The 13620-nt window shown below is 38.4% G+C and overlaps 1 protein-coding gene across 2 annotated transcripts in view; it reads left to right on the forward strand.

The window, feature by feature from the left end:
- Nucleotides 1–13620, forward strand: part of LOC150090690 (calcitonin gene-related peptide type 1 receptor-like) — a 147012-nt gene that overhangs the window by 18370 nt on the left and 115022 nt on the right. For both annotated transcript variants that reach the window (XM_090372283.1, XM_090372278.1), the window contains exon 2: nt 5339–5519. The gene's annotated coding sequence lies outside the window, so the exon portion shown is untranslated. The remainder of the gene's footprint in view (nt 1–5338; nt 5520–13620) is intronic.

The following is a 13620-nucleotide window of genomic DNA, read 5'->3' on the forward strand; positions in this document are numbered from 1 at the left end:
TCTGAAATTCTGTCCAACCTCTCGTAAACAAGGAAGAGAGATTCCGAGGAGATTACACTCCTTGGAGACGTCCGCTTAACCCGCGTGCCCGACGTTGGGTCACGACCTATCGTATTGTGTGTGCTGCCTTATTAAATCATAATCCATAAGGATTAACGATGGATTTGTGTTCGGTAGTCGCATTGGAGTGTTGTATGAGATGGTAAGTCCACGAGTATCATGCACACTGCTCACTAATGTAGTTAAAGACGACCCGAGATGGTAGCACGAACACGTACTGTAATCCATCACACTTTTACCGATGATGGTTTGTAAAGATACTTTCTTCCCACGTTGATTACCATCGATTGGGCAATAGAAGACCGATTTCCCTTTCTTTTTTCACAAAGGGGAGAGGAGAAAGCACCAGTTAAGCTAATTAAAGATCATTCAACGAATGTTCGTTCTATTGTCTTTCGAATATTTCCTACTTAATGAAAAATCATTGAGGTTCAAAGAGGAGATGGAGTAGCTCTTTGGAGTGGGAAGGGGGAAAAGTACCTTTGGCAATCTACAGGTTTCTAAATCTATTTAATTTAAAGATTAATTCAAAAAGAAAGACTATAATCGGGATTTGTAAAAGATCTAGGAGTTCTTTCTTGAGAAGGAAACCATTTCTTCAGGATGCTTAACTACAAACAATATTTTTTTGTTGGTTAGTTACAAAGGGAGTTTTTAATATTTTCTGTTTCGAGACTGCACTACAAGTCCAAAAGTATTCGGGCATTCATCCGCGAATATTGTCTGCCTGAAGTTACCCACTGATGAGTAATGGATACCTCATATGGCTCTATTTAAATATCCTGAAATGTCCTAAATAAATTCCGGCTGGTTCTAAAGCTGGTTTGGACATCTCATTGTGCATTGAAGAAAGATGTTTCTGATTCTCGACAGCCTGCGCGGGTAGTACAGTGGTATCGTCAACGTCCTCCCCACACTGGGTGGAAAAGGCACGGGTTCGAATCCCCCATCGATGACGCGAGGAACTTTAATGGGCTTTATTCACTCCGTTGCTGAGTTACTCGGTCTCGAGCGTAGATAGACGTCCCAAACAACCAAAAAATTCAAAAGTGCGCTTCATTTCGACAAAGTCGTGTTTATGTTGTGTTGAGATTAAAAAAAAAAACATGTTCTTGAATATTACTGGGACGTGTCAAGATATTGCGTTATGTTGGAAGGAAAGCAAACTGCTATTGGCAGTAAATGGAGATTTGTTGTCAGAAGGTGTTCTGCTGCAGCATGACAATGCGTCACCTCATTCAGCCGTTGTAATCGTTGAAATGGTCCAAAAATTTCATTTTGAACTTCTCAAATATTTATTGAAAAGCACACCTTCAGGGCGGATGAGTTCTTTTCTTGGTTTGTCTGTTTTGCTAGACAGAAAATTCGAGTTTCAGGGACATAAAACCGTGCGTCCCCCTGGGTCTAGCTAACTTGGCCAAGGTGTGAAAATGCACTATAAAATTCCTCCTAACATTGACGGGATTCGAACCCAGGCTTTTCCACACAGTGTGGGAGGACAGTTTTAATAACTGCTGCGCTCCTTGCAAGAGTTGGTTTGATGAGTAGACAATCTTTAAACACGTGGAGTTCGTAGAAAAAAAAGTAAAAGGAATAGAAGATCATGCGTAGGATGTTCTTGGAAGAAGCTGCTACTCATCAAACCCATACACAATTTCTCCAGGAGATTAGAAGTGCTCTTGTGGACAGCGGGCATCATTGCCACCTCTTTTTGTAATCAGCGTCGCTGTAAGTTCTGTATTGCAATCATGGAGAAAAGTAATCTCTTATTAACCAACAAATGACATTCCATCCACGACTTCATTCTTGTCCTCCACCATGATTGGTGAATGTTATGTTCATTGTCATTTTACCATTATAACCTTCTGTTTACCAATCTTTAGCAAACATTGAAGATGATCTGCTGTTTTGGAAAATGGTTTATTCGAAGCCTCTGAAAACTTTAGTTGGATTGTAAGACGCATTTACTTCTTGACTGAAGAAATTATAATTATAGACACAATATGCTGATGCCTCTTAGCCTTAGTTGCTTTGACCCTTAACGCCAACACCACACCGTCTATCTTTGGCTTGATTCTCTGTTCGTAGTCTTCTTTTTCTCTCTAATATACGAGAGAAGACAGCAAGTGCCTCCTTACATCAAATATCTTTCTAATATTCTTGTAGACAAGTTAGTCACACATTCCTTTCTTATTTGCTGCAAGGGAACACTCAGGTGCGTCGACAAAAACTTTGATTGATCGATCGGAAGAACGAGATGGTCTTCTTATCAGAGGAGTTAGAGGTAGCTGGCGTGTCGTAGAGAACACAAAGACACCAGCGCTTTTGAGGCTCTAAACACAGGACAGAAGGAGGCTTGTCAATGTAAATAATTGTTCCGGGAGAGTGCTTTGTGCCTCTTGGACGCTTTTTACAAAGATCAATACTTGATGGGTGGACTTCGTGTGGCAGTTAGGAGGTTCAATGAGCGGATCGCTTCAAAAATAGGACGAAGTTTGCAGAACAAAACCACACCTCTCGAAAAGTGATGTCTCAAGTGTCTTAGAAGATAATATATTGAGAAAGGTTTATTAAGTTCGTTTAAGACGTTTTATGAATTGAAGTGACTTGCTGTGTATAGATATTAAACTTAATGAAAAGACGTAGGTTGCAGAGTGACTGGTGCCATCCCCTGAAGATTATTGTTGGCCCATAATGAAGTCATCACAATGTCTTCACCATGTCCATATGTCCGTCCTCGTTTAACATCTCCACTCTCAGTGGATGGATTTTTGTGAAATTTTATATTTGGAGAATATCTAGTTCTTGATGCATAAATTCATTTGCCCATTAATATTAAATTTTCAGCGCATGATTGTTGGTTTCTCTGGAGCTTTTAAGTCCATTTATAGTTCTCGAATTCTCCACTACAGAAACATTGCAATAAATTTGCCAGCATTTTAGGTCGTCTTTATAATACTTTTATGGATCGATGTACCAAATGACTGTCAAAAAGAACTGATACACAAACCTCCCCTCACAACTACCAGTTAGGTGACTATCACCTGCCGATGTATTGACATCTTTTGAGTACATTATAAAAGTTTTTAACTCCTGTGAAACGTTCTTTGCGCGTGTTCTATGGTTTGCCTGTTTTCGGGATGAAAAATTCCGGTTTTTTGCTGTAAGAGAAAGCATGCAAACAAAAACCATAAAGCTAATTTAAGCTCCTATAAAGCTCCTATTAAGACGGGCCATTTTTCACTTATAGATAGAAAATGGCTGTGCGCATGCTCACAGTAATTTTCTCAGAGATTTTCTACAGCCAAGTTTATATGTACCTTCCACACTGGCCATCTCTTTGGTTAAAGTGGGGCATCGCTTTATGATTAGTGCAAACTCGTGTTCCCAGAAAATTAGATTCTTTTCTTGTCCATTCGAGTCGTGGAAACCATTTTGGAGAGTGGAAGACCAATAAACAAAAACAAAGACAGGTAATTAGTCTTAAGATCGAAAGGATGTAAAGGAAGACAATGCAGCCGTAGATAGCAATTCATTACGGCACCTAAAGGTCAAAGACGAACGATTCGTGCCTTACGCTGGAGAGGATGCAACTAAACAAATACCAAGGACCATCGCTTTATTTGAACACCTCACTGCTTCCTGCTCGTTGAAGTTTATTGTGTGTATAGGAAGAGGAAAAGAATGGGGACAGTGGCCCTAAATGCCATTTCTTTTTTACTTTGCGGTATACGTTGCTGTATTGGCGAGCGGACAGATACTGGCTTCCATAATGTAGTGAATACAAACATCTGTTACCCCCAGAGAAATTTCTGGCAACGCCCATGGCTATTTATAGGCTTTTCATTAGCAGAGTTCTAGTTTACTCTCTACACCCTACAAGGTTAATGGCCCCGAGCGGTATAGTCATTACGAGAATACTTAATAAGCAAATCGTACACCTTCTCGTGTAATTAAAGCTGGTGTAACCGTGATGAAAGTAGACCCGTGTCATTGTGTGCATGTGAATTGGTGATTTATGAGGTGCTTAATACTGCGTGTCATGTTAAGAATATCACGTTATTTGCGCGAAATCTAAGAGCTGAAAGGTAATAACTATTTAAGATGTAAGCGTAGTAGCTGATTCTAATAATTAAGGTTCAGTTTACAATCACGTTTCGCACCTTAGCGACGATTCAGAAAGCTAATCAAAGGAATACTGGTGTGTTTTTTTTAACTCCTGAAATATAAGTTGAAATGCAATGCTGTCGTTATCAACTTCTCCCCTCTTCACTTTTCCCCATTTCTCTCCCCTGATTCACCCCATTCCAATTTCTCCTTCATCCCTTTGCTGTCTCACCCTTGACCCACTTTGCCCTGATTTCTCCATTAATCCACTTTATCCTCAATTCTCCCTTTGATTACTTCGTCCTAATTCGCGTCGCTTGATCCACTTCATTTCAATTTTTTCAGTCACCTTTTTCCTGTTTTCCCTTTAACTCAATATCTTCACTGATCCACCTCAACCCAATTCTCCTTCTCGCCCACCAGATTCCAACTCCAGCACCTTCACCCACTTCATTCCAATTTCTCCCTCAACCCACTCCTGTTTTGCCTAACTGACTCCCCCTTTGATACAATTAACTCACTTTTCTCTTCCCTTGATCCACTGAACCCACATTTCTCCCTCCTTGATGCACTTAACCCACTTTTCTCTCCCTTGATCATTCACTTAACACAGTTTTCTCTCTCTTTAATCCACTTACTTAACATACTTTCCCCTTGATCCACTTAATTAATGCAGTTTTCTCTCCCTTGATGTATTTACTTAACGCAGTTTTCTCCCTCTTTAATCCACTTACTTAACATACTTTCCCCTTGATCCACTTAATTAACGCAGTTTTCTCCCTCCTTAATCCACTTACTTAACATACTTTCCCCCACCTTGATCCACTTACTTAACGCAGTTTTCTCCCTTCTTAATCCACTTACTTAACGCAGTTACTCCCTCCTTAATCCACTTACTTAACATACTTTTCTCCCCTTTATCCACTTACTTAACGCAGTTTTCTTCCTCCTTAATCCACTTACTTAACATACTTTCCCCCCTTGATCCACTTACTTAACCCAGTTTTCTCTCCTTAATCCACTTACTTAACACAGTTTTCTCCCTCCTTAATCCACTTACTTAACATAGTTTTCTCCCCCTTGATCCACTTAACCCCTTCTTTCCTTAAACTATTAATACTAAGATAATCAGAACTGTTGGTTTTCATTTCAATAATGTTTTGTATTTCAGGTTGCACCAAACAGGGAACGTTAAAATGGGCTAAGAATGAATGTAAGATGCCGGACAATAAGTAAAGAATCTTATTCGATATGTCTTTTAATAAAGAGATCAGGTAACTAAGGTAACCAAGAAAAAAAGGGGTATCGCAAGAAAGCAGTTCCGAATCGAGATCCAGGCAAGTCGCGTTTGGGTAAGCAGTTATCTTGTCCCTTATTTGTGTTGGTTTAAGATTACTTCGTTCCGCGTTTAATATCTTCCTTTCTTACTTTCAATAATTTTATCTCACCAATATTGCTTACACGTTTAATAATTCTTTCTAGATAAAGACGCTATTGTTGTTGCTGTTGTATATGCGTGTGTTGTGATACGTGTACAGTTCTGATAAATATCAGTAACGTCTCTGTAACGGATAGAATAAAAGTTAATTTTTCTTCCAACAAAATAAATAGAATTGCCCAATCAGTAGATGGTCCTATTCTCAGTAATTAAAATAATGGTGGATGTCACAGATATAAGATTAATTTTTCAAACTTACAAACTACTACTGTCTCAGACGCTTGTGTATTATTATCGATTACACTTATTCTTCTGATTATCGGACATCACTTGAACTCCTACATTTACTTCAGTTACTAGAAAACGCCCACAATTTGGTGGATAGTCTTCTAATGTCTTTCGATGATTGTCTACAACGATCAATCAACTGTGTTTGTTTAGCTGAGCTAGACGAGACTTCTGCTTTTCTTCTACAAGCAATCCAGAGACAATGTTCTTTGGCCTAAGGAATCAAATCAAAGAAGAGTGGATTAGATAATACGTCCAAATGTTCAACGGTTGATTTTCAGTAACTAACACAATACCAAGCGTAATATCGTAATTAACTTAACTGTTATTTAGTTAATTTGTAGGGAATATTATTGGAGTCCTCGGTCTTAAACATCCTACACTTAGTGTTTTCATCCCGAGTTTTTAACACCTACTAGACTGTATGGTTTATAATCTGGTGTCTGCCAACTCTTTCTTTATTTTAGAAAGATAGCGAGGGCTTTAAATTAGGTCGGTACTCTTTTTTCCCCCAGAAAATAAAAAACAGAATTGCGCTATCTGTCCAAAAAAAAAAGTCCCTCGATAAGGAATGAACTGACATTAAAATATAATTGAAGATCGCGAACATCGTGGATGTTCCCGTTGGAACATAAATTAATGTCATTCCCAATTGTTGAAACATCAACCAACTTAGGCTGTTAGACGATAGGAATTCTTAATTTAATGCGAAAAGAGGGAAACTCAACTTTCGGAGGGACGTTTTGATAAAGCAACAAAGCTACTTCAGAATATGAATGCAGAATTAAGCGTATTGTCTGTTAATGACGAAGATTCTCATTGTGGTGTATGGCACAGATGAGTTCCGCATCCTTTCTCTCATTGTCAACTCCTTTTGGTTGAATCGGTCAATATCTGCCGGAGTTTATACAGTAAGGAGCAAAAGTTAGCGTATTTCTTTTAAATTTTCTGTTGGGTGAATATAGATTTCAATGAATCATCCTCCTTTAGAGGTGGTACTTTTTTTTTGGAACATCAGTGTATTTGCTGTTGTTGGAATACACGATGGAATTAGCAGTCATCGGATATCGAGGGGTTATTTGCTGCCTTAGATAATTACCCGCTCGTCACCTTCTAGTGTTAAAGCTCTTTTTTACACTGTGAATCGAAGATTGTGTAAGAAAAAAACTTAATCTTGGAAGACACCTGATCCCTTCAACCGCTAAATGAAATTTTCCTGACGCTAACAACGGCCACTTCACCCTAAACAGACTATCAATGCGATATCAGCTTACACACTAATTACAGACGGTTTCCTCGAGGCTAATTTTTTAAATCTTCTTACCTTTTTTGCCAGCCATAAATTAGATTTTTTTGGCTTTTTTTTTTCTTAAATCGGATAATTTATGCCTGTATACAGTGCAGTTAGGCCTTGTAGATTATTCGATGGTTGGTAGCGACCCCTGCCGGATCGATATCCCGTTTAAAAAAAAAACGAAATTAATAGAAACCAACTATTGAAGGAAAATCAATAGATGGTTAACACCACCAATTGGTGTATAAAGTTATCTTCGTTATTTTTAAGTTTACTTAAAATATTTAAAAGATAAGAATAAATTAATTTAATATTTTAAATTTACACTATTTTATAATACAAATATACTAAATTTTAATGTTTTAATTAGTTATAAAGATCATGATATGCATAAAACGAACATATTTGTCTACTATACTGTATATGATTTACTTCTACAAATATTAATTATTTAAATAATGATTTTATTTAATCCCCATCATCATCATCATCATCATCATCAGCCATTTTGAATCCACTGCAGGATGAAGCCTCTCCAGCAACTTTCCAGTTCTTTCTGTTTTGTGCAATGGCCATCCATTTTCTACCCACAAACTCTTGAATTTCGTCTGTCCATCTCCGCCTTTGTCTTCCAGGTTTTCTTCTAGCTCCTCTTGGGTACCATTCTGTTATTTTCTTAGTCCATCTGTCATCATGTCTTCGAGCTATGTGTCCTGCCCAAGACCATTTTAGTTCTTTAGTTTTGATAAGAATGTCCTTTACTTGAGTTTGCTGCCTAATCCATGTGTTTCTCTTCTTATCTAACAGTCTGATTCCCAATATAATTCGTTCCATTCTTTGCTGTGTAGTTCTCAGCTTCTCTTCCATTCTTTTGGTGAGTGCCCAAATTTCACTTCCATAAGTCATGGTGGGGAGTATACATTGGTTCATAATTTTACGTTTCAGACAAACTGGGATATTGCTCTTCGGTATGTGACTATATTTCCTGAATGCTATCCATCCAAAATTTATTCTTCTCTTGACTTCCAGCCATTTATCATTATTACAGCTAATAACTTGTCCCAGATAAGTATATGACTCCACCTTTTCAATTACTGCTCCTTCAATCATTATTTCCCTTTCCGTGGCATACTTGTTCATCATTACTTTTGTTTTAGCCATATTCATCTTTAGTCCAAAATCCTTACTAACTGTGCATAACTGATTAAGATTTTCCTCTAATTCTTTGGTATCGTGGCTTATGACCACAATGTCATCCGCAAATCGTAAATGGTTTAGGTACTCTCCGTTCACATTGACTCCTTTCTGCGACCAGTCTATTCTTCTGAAAGCTTCCTCAAGGGCAGCAGTAAACAGCTTCGGAGATATTGTGTCTCCTTGTCGAACTCCTTTCCCGATTTTAAATTTGCTACTGTCTTTGTCCAGTCTAATAAAGGAGGTAGCATTCTCATATATTTTTTTTATGAAAACCCCAAACACGAAAGGTATCAAAACCTATAGTACTTAGTACCATACATGGGTTGAAGGAAAAGTATGGGGGGGGGGGGGGGAGGGGGATGCCGGAAACTTTGCTCTAGAGACTAAACATGGGTTTCACCACTTCAAGACTCCAATAAGCAAAGTGGTGGTATTTCACCGGTTGATGAAAGTCATCTACCACCTACCATCTTCAATATAGCATTCTTCAAAATCATAATATATGGGGTATCAATGCCTTGTCTTTCCAGTTCCCGAAACATTGCCTTATGCTGTATGGAGTCAAATGCCTTTTCATAATCCACAAATGCCAGGCATAATGGTGTTTTATATTCATTTGCTTTCTCCATTAGCTGTGATATTACGTGAAGGTGATCCATAGTTGAGAATCCCGTCCTAAAGCCAGCTTGCTCTTTCGGTTGATTCTCATCAAGTATTCTTTCTAATCTGTTAGTAATGACCCTTGTGAACAACTTGTAGATGTGGGATAACAAGCTAATTGGTCTATAATTTCCAATTTCTGATTTATCTCCTTTCTTATGCAGCAAAACTATGATTGCATTATTCCACTGCTTAGGCATCACACCTTTTCTAATGCACTTTGTGAAGAGCCTTGCCAGTTTTTGTGTTATGTCTCTTCCTCCCAATTTTAACAACTCAACAGTAACTTCATCTTCCCCCGGGGCTTTCTGATTCTTCATTTTCTTCAACGCATGTTCTACCTCATCAGGAAGAATATCGCTATGTCATACGTGTCACTAATTTGCGATCCATCTTCCCCACTGCTGGTATCATTCCCTCGCTCCTTGTATAATTCTCTATAGTAGTCTTCTGCTATTTGAATTATGCCTTCTCTGCTGTTTATAAGTACACCATCGCTATTCTTCAGTTTCAGCATCATTTGTCTTTCTGTATTACTGCTCATGGCTGCTGATTTAAATCCTTTGTTTTCCCTTAATGCTTGTTCTACTTTTCTTGTGTTAAATCTTCTTATGTCCTCTCTGAGTCTCTTTCTAGTGGCTTTGCATAACTAAATATACTAAATTTTCTCTTTGTCATTTGTCGTCTTCGGTTCATCATGACAAGTGTTTCTTGACTAATTTTTTCTTCTTTGGATTTCTGTTTCCCTCTAGGTTTCTTGGGCTTTATCACTTTCAGAAGGTTGTAGTATTCCTCTTCTACATCTTTTACTTGAGCAGTCTGCAGAAGCTCGAACTTGTTCTTAAGTTCCAGTACATACTGCTTTTTCTCCTCCTCTGTTATCTCAAAGACCTTTGTATTATTTACTCGAGTCAGTTTTTTCCTTTCCTTTCCTACATCTGTATCAAGTGTACATCTTACCATTCTGTGATCACTTCCAACATTTACCTTATTCAGGACGGTAACATCATTCACAATATATCTTCTGTTAGTGAGGATGAAGTCGATTTCATTAGTTGTTAATCCATTTGGACTCTTCCATGTCCACTTTCTGTTCACCCTTTTCTTGAAAAAAGTGTTCATTACTGACATTCCTCGAGATTCTGCAAATTACGCAAGTCTTTCACCTCTTTTATTTCTTTCACAAATTCCAAAATTTCCTATAGTTCCTCTTTCTGCGCTGCTTTGTCTCTTTCCAACCTTAGCATTGAAATCCCCCATAATGATAGTGAGTTTTCTGTTCATCTAGAACAGCGGTTCCCAACTTTTTTGACTCGCGAACCCCTTTCAACATAATATTTTTAAAGCAAACCACTAAGCCTATATTCTCTGAAATCGTATAATATTTCTAAATTTTTATTATAAAATATTTCCAGTACTACACTGGTGTGCAAAACTTAAGGACCAACACTATTTCTAAAGGTTACAACCACAAAATCTTTACTTGAGGTACTCTTTACTGATGACAGTAGATTCAGTCTCAGCAGCGATTCTGGACTCAGCTAATCTGGCGAGAGGTTGGCACATGGTATCACCCCGCAAACATCACTGAAAGGGATCGATATGACGGTTGAGATGTTCTCGTCTGGGGGAGGCGTTATCTTGGATGTACGTACACAACTCCAGATACTGGAAGGCGGTACTGTAACGCGTGCACGCTACTGTACTGAGGTAATCATTCCCCACGTGCGTCTGTCCCCGAGTTCGTGTTTATGGATGATAACGCCACACCCCATCGCACTGCAGCTGTTGATATACTTTTGGAAAGTGAGGACATTGTTCGTATGGATTGGCCTGCCCATTCCACCGATCTAAATTCCATCGAACACATATGAGATGCTCTGGAGAGACGCCTAGCGACACGTCCACACCCACCAGAAAATGTTCACCAGCTGAAGATGGCGCTGACAGAGGAATGGACGATGTTACCGCAAGAACTTATCAACTACATTGTTCTAAGTATGGACAGGCGGTGCAAAGCCTTCATCGACATTAGGCGTAGCCATGTCTCCTACTGAGGACCACCTCTTCCCTTTGTTCCATCTTTGGCAGTGATGCATCTGTATCATGGCACTCAGTGCTCTGTTGCCATTTTTGAATAAAGTCCCTCTCTACCGTTTTTTTTTTTCGTTGTTGTGGCGGTGTTGTTTCATTCATAATTCTGTACCTCATGAGGTTCCTTTGATATGCTTTTCTCATATCCAGGCCACTCCTATGAGAAGCTACATGTGAAAACCTGATTCGTCCTTAAATTTTACACACTAGTGTACGTTTTTATAAGCGACATAGTGTAATAATAAAAATTATTATTAAGCATCATTTATACTTTGTAAAGTTGCTTCTTGTCCAATGGTAGCCGACCATTTTGGTCTCTTGCCAAAAATATTGGCTGCAATTTTTGCCCATCTCTTTTCGCACTTCTGTCAAAACCAGATGGTTCTGTTGCCACAATAGCCAACAATAAAGCTGACCTGCTAGCATCCTATTTTTCTTCCAGCTCATATATTGATGATCTTGGTAAATCACCTCAAACCATTCCCAGTACACTCCATTCAATGCCTCTTGTGTTCTTCCATCAAAAGGATGTCAGAAGGATTTTGACGAATCTTGATGCTACGAAAGCTCCAGGTCCTGATGATATTTCTCCACTTGTTCTCAAAACCTGAGTTCCTGAACTTATTTCTGTTCTTTGCCCCTTTTTTCACTTCCTTATTCCAAAGGTGTTTTTCTTTCTGCTTGGAAATTTGCTCATATCCAGCCAGTTCCTAAAAAGGGTATCAATTCACTCCCATCCAATTATTGTCCCATTGCAATTACTTCTACTCTTTCTAAAGTAATGGAGAAATCAATTAACCACCAACTCTTAAACTATCTAGAAACATCCGTCTGATCAACGATCGGCAGTTTCGTCAGTGTCAATCCACTGGTGATATTCTGGCTTATGTTACCCATTTATGGACAAATTCAATGGAAAAGTTCGGTGAAACACAAGTAGTTGCTCTTGACATTTCCAAGGCTTTTGATCATGTTTGGCAAGGTCTTCTAAATAAGCTTCCATCGTATGGTGCCAATTTTTTTTTTTTTTTTGTAATTGGGTATCCAATTTTATCTCTGACCGCTCACTGGTTAATGGTAGACGGCTCTCTGTCTTCTAACTTCTCCACTAATGCTGGTGTTCTCCAAGATTCAGTTTTCTCCTACTCTTTTCTTCTTGTACATTAATGATCTTCTTCCATTGACTGGAAATCCTATCCATAGTTTTGCTGATGACAGCACATTGCATTCCACCTTCCAGTTTGGGAAACTTTTCCCTGCTCAAACAGCTTCAACTTCTCGAATATCCACTACCATTTCCTTAAATGGTTATCTCCAGTGGGGCAAAGAGAACTTAATTTCAATTCTTCTAAAACTCGTCCTATCTCGCAAAAAGGATTCTTCTGCTCCTATGTTTATCTTCGATGGAGCTCTGAGTTCTAGGCAAGATCTTGGAGATTACCCTGACTTCTAATCTCTCTCGGAATAAAGCACATTACAAATATTGCTTCTTCTGCATCTAAAAAACTTGGTTTTCTCTTTTTCTCTTGGCGTTACTTTTCTTCCAAACAGTTGTTGACTCAGTAGAAATCGCAAATCCGGCTTATCACGGAACATTGTTCCCAAAAATGGGGCTTTGCCCTCAAAATCTCTCTCAGGCTTCCTAGATTCCATTCAGAAGAGGGCAGTTAGGTTAATTAATGTCTCATCTCTAACATCTTTATTTATAGGATGCTGGCCATATAAAAAAAAAAATTATTTTTTTATGCTCCTTTTGTTTGTAGTTTTTTAAAAATTATACCAGAAATTATTATTGCTCGTACCAGAAAGTACAAGCAATAAAAAATAGTTACTTTTATATTATTCGAACTTTGGAGTAATGGAGCGTTTAATTTATCTTCTGAGGAAAATTCTCTGTGGATTTGGACCTGCATTTTCTCTTGGATCCCACAGACTCCATTAGTCTCTGTGCCTACTCGTACATCTTCTACAATAGTTTATTTATTATTATATTTATTTTAGGGATAAAACTCCAAGACGAACTACAACCATTAAGGGGACGTCTAAGGACCACAAAAGTTGGAGTTCTCTGATCTCTGTCTCTCTTATGTATTCATAGAATCCGAGATGAGTACCACGTGGTTTGCTATCGTTTTTCATTCGAACAATAAGTGGTAGAAACCCTACATCAAGAGAAAATTCTAATATCTTTAGGAAGAAATGTATGACCTTGCTGATTATAAAATGTTTTGTAGAACATCCCTCAATGACAGCCAATTCCCATCACCAATTCTCAAACGTAACATTATAAAGAGCAACAAGAACTTTAAAATGATCCCAGAGGGGGGTCATCCGTTGCCAGAGAATATTGTTCTGTTTTATGACATTAATATAGATTTAGGTACCTTATGAGCAGCATTTGAACGAAGGACAAACAACCACGAAATTATCTTCTTCTCAATGACTGTCTGGGGAAAACATCAGTGTGCGAACGTCTACGATA

This window comes from Mastigoproctus giganteus, chromosome 1 (genome assembly GCF_048544385.1).
Source record: "Mastigoproctus giganteus isolate SK-2022 chromosome 1, ASM4854438v1, whole genome shotgun sequence".
NCBI lineage: Eukaryota > Metazoa > Arthropoda > Arachnida > Uropygi > Thelyphonidae > Mastigoproctus > Mastigoproctus giganteus.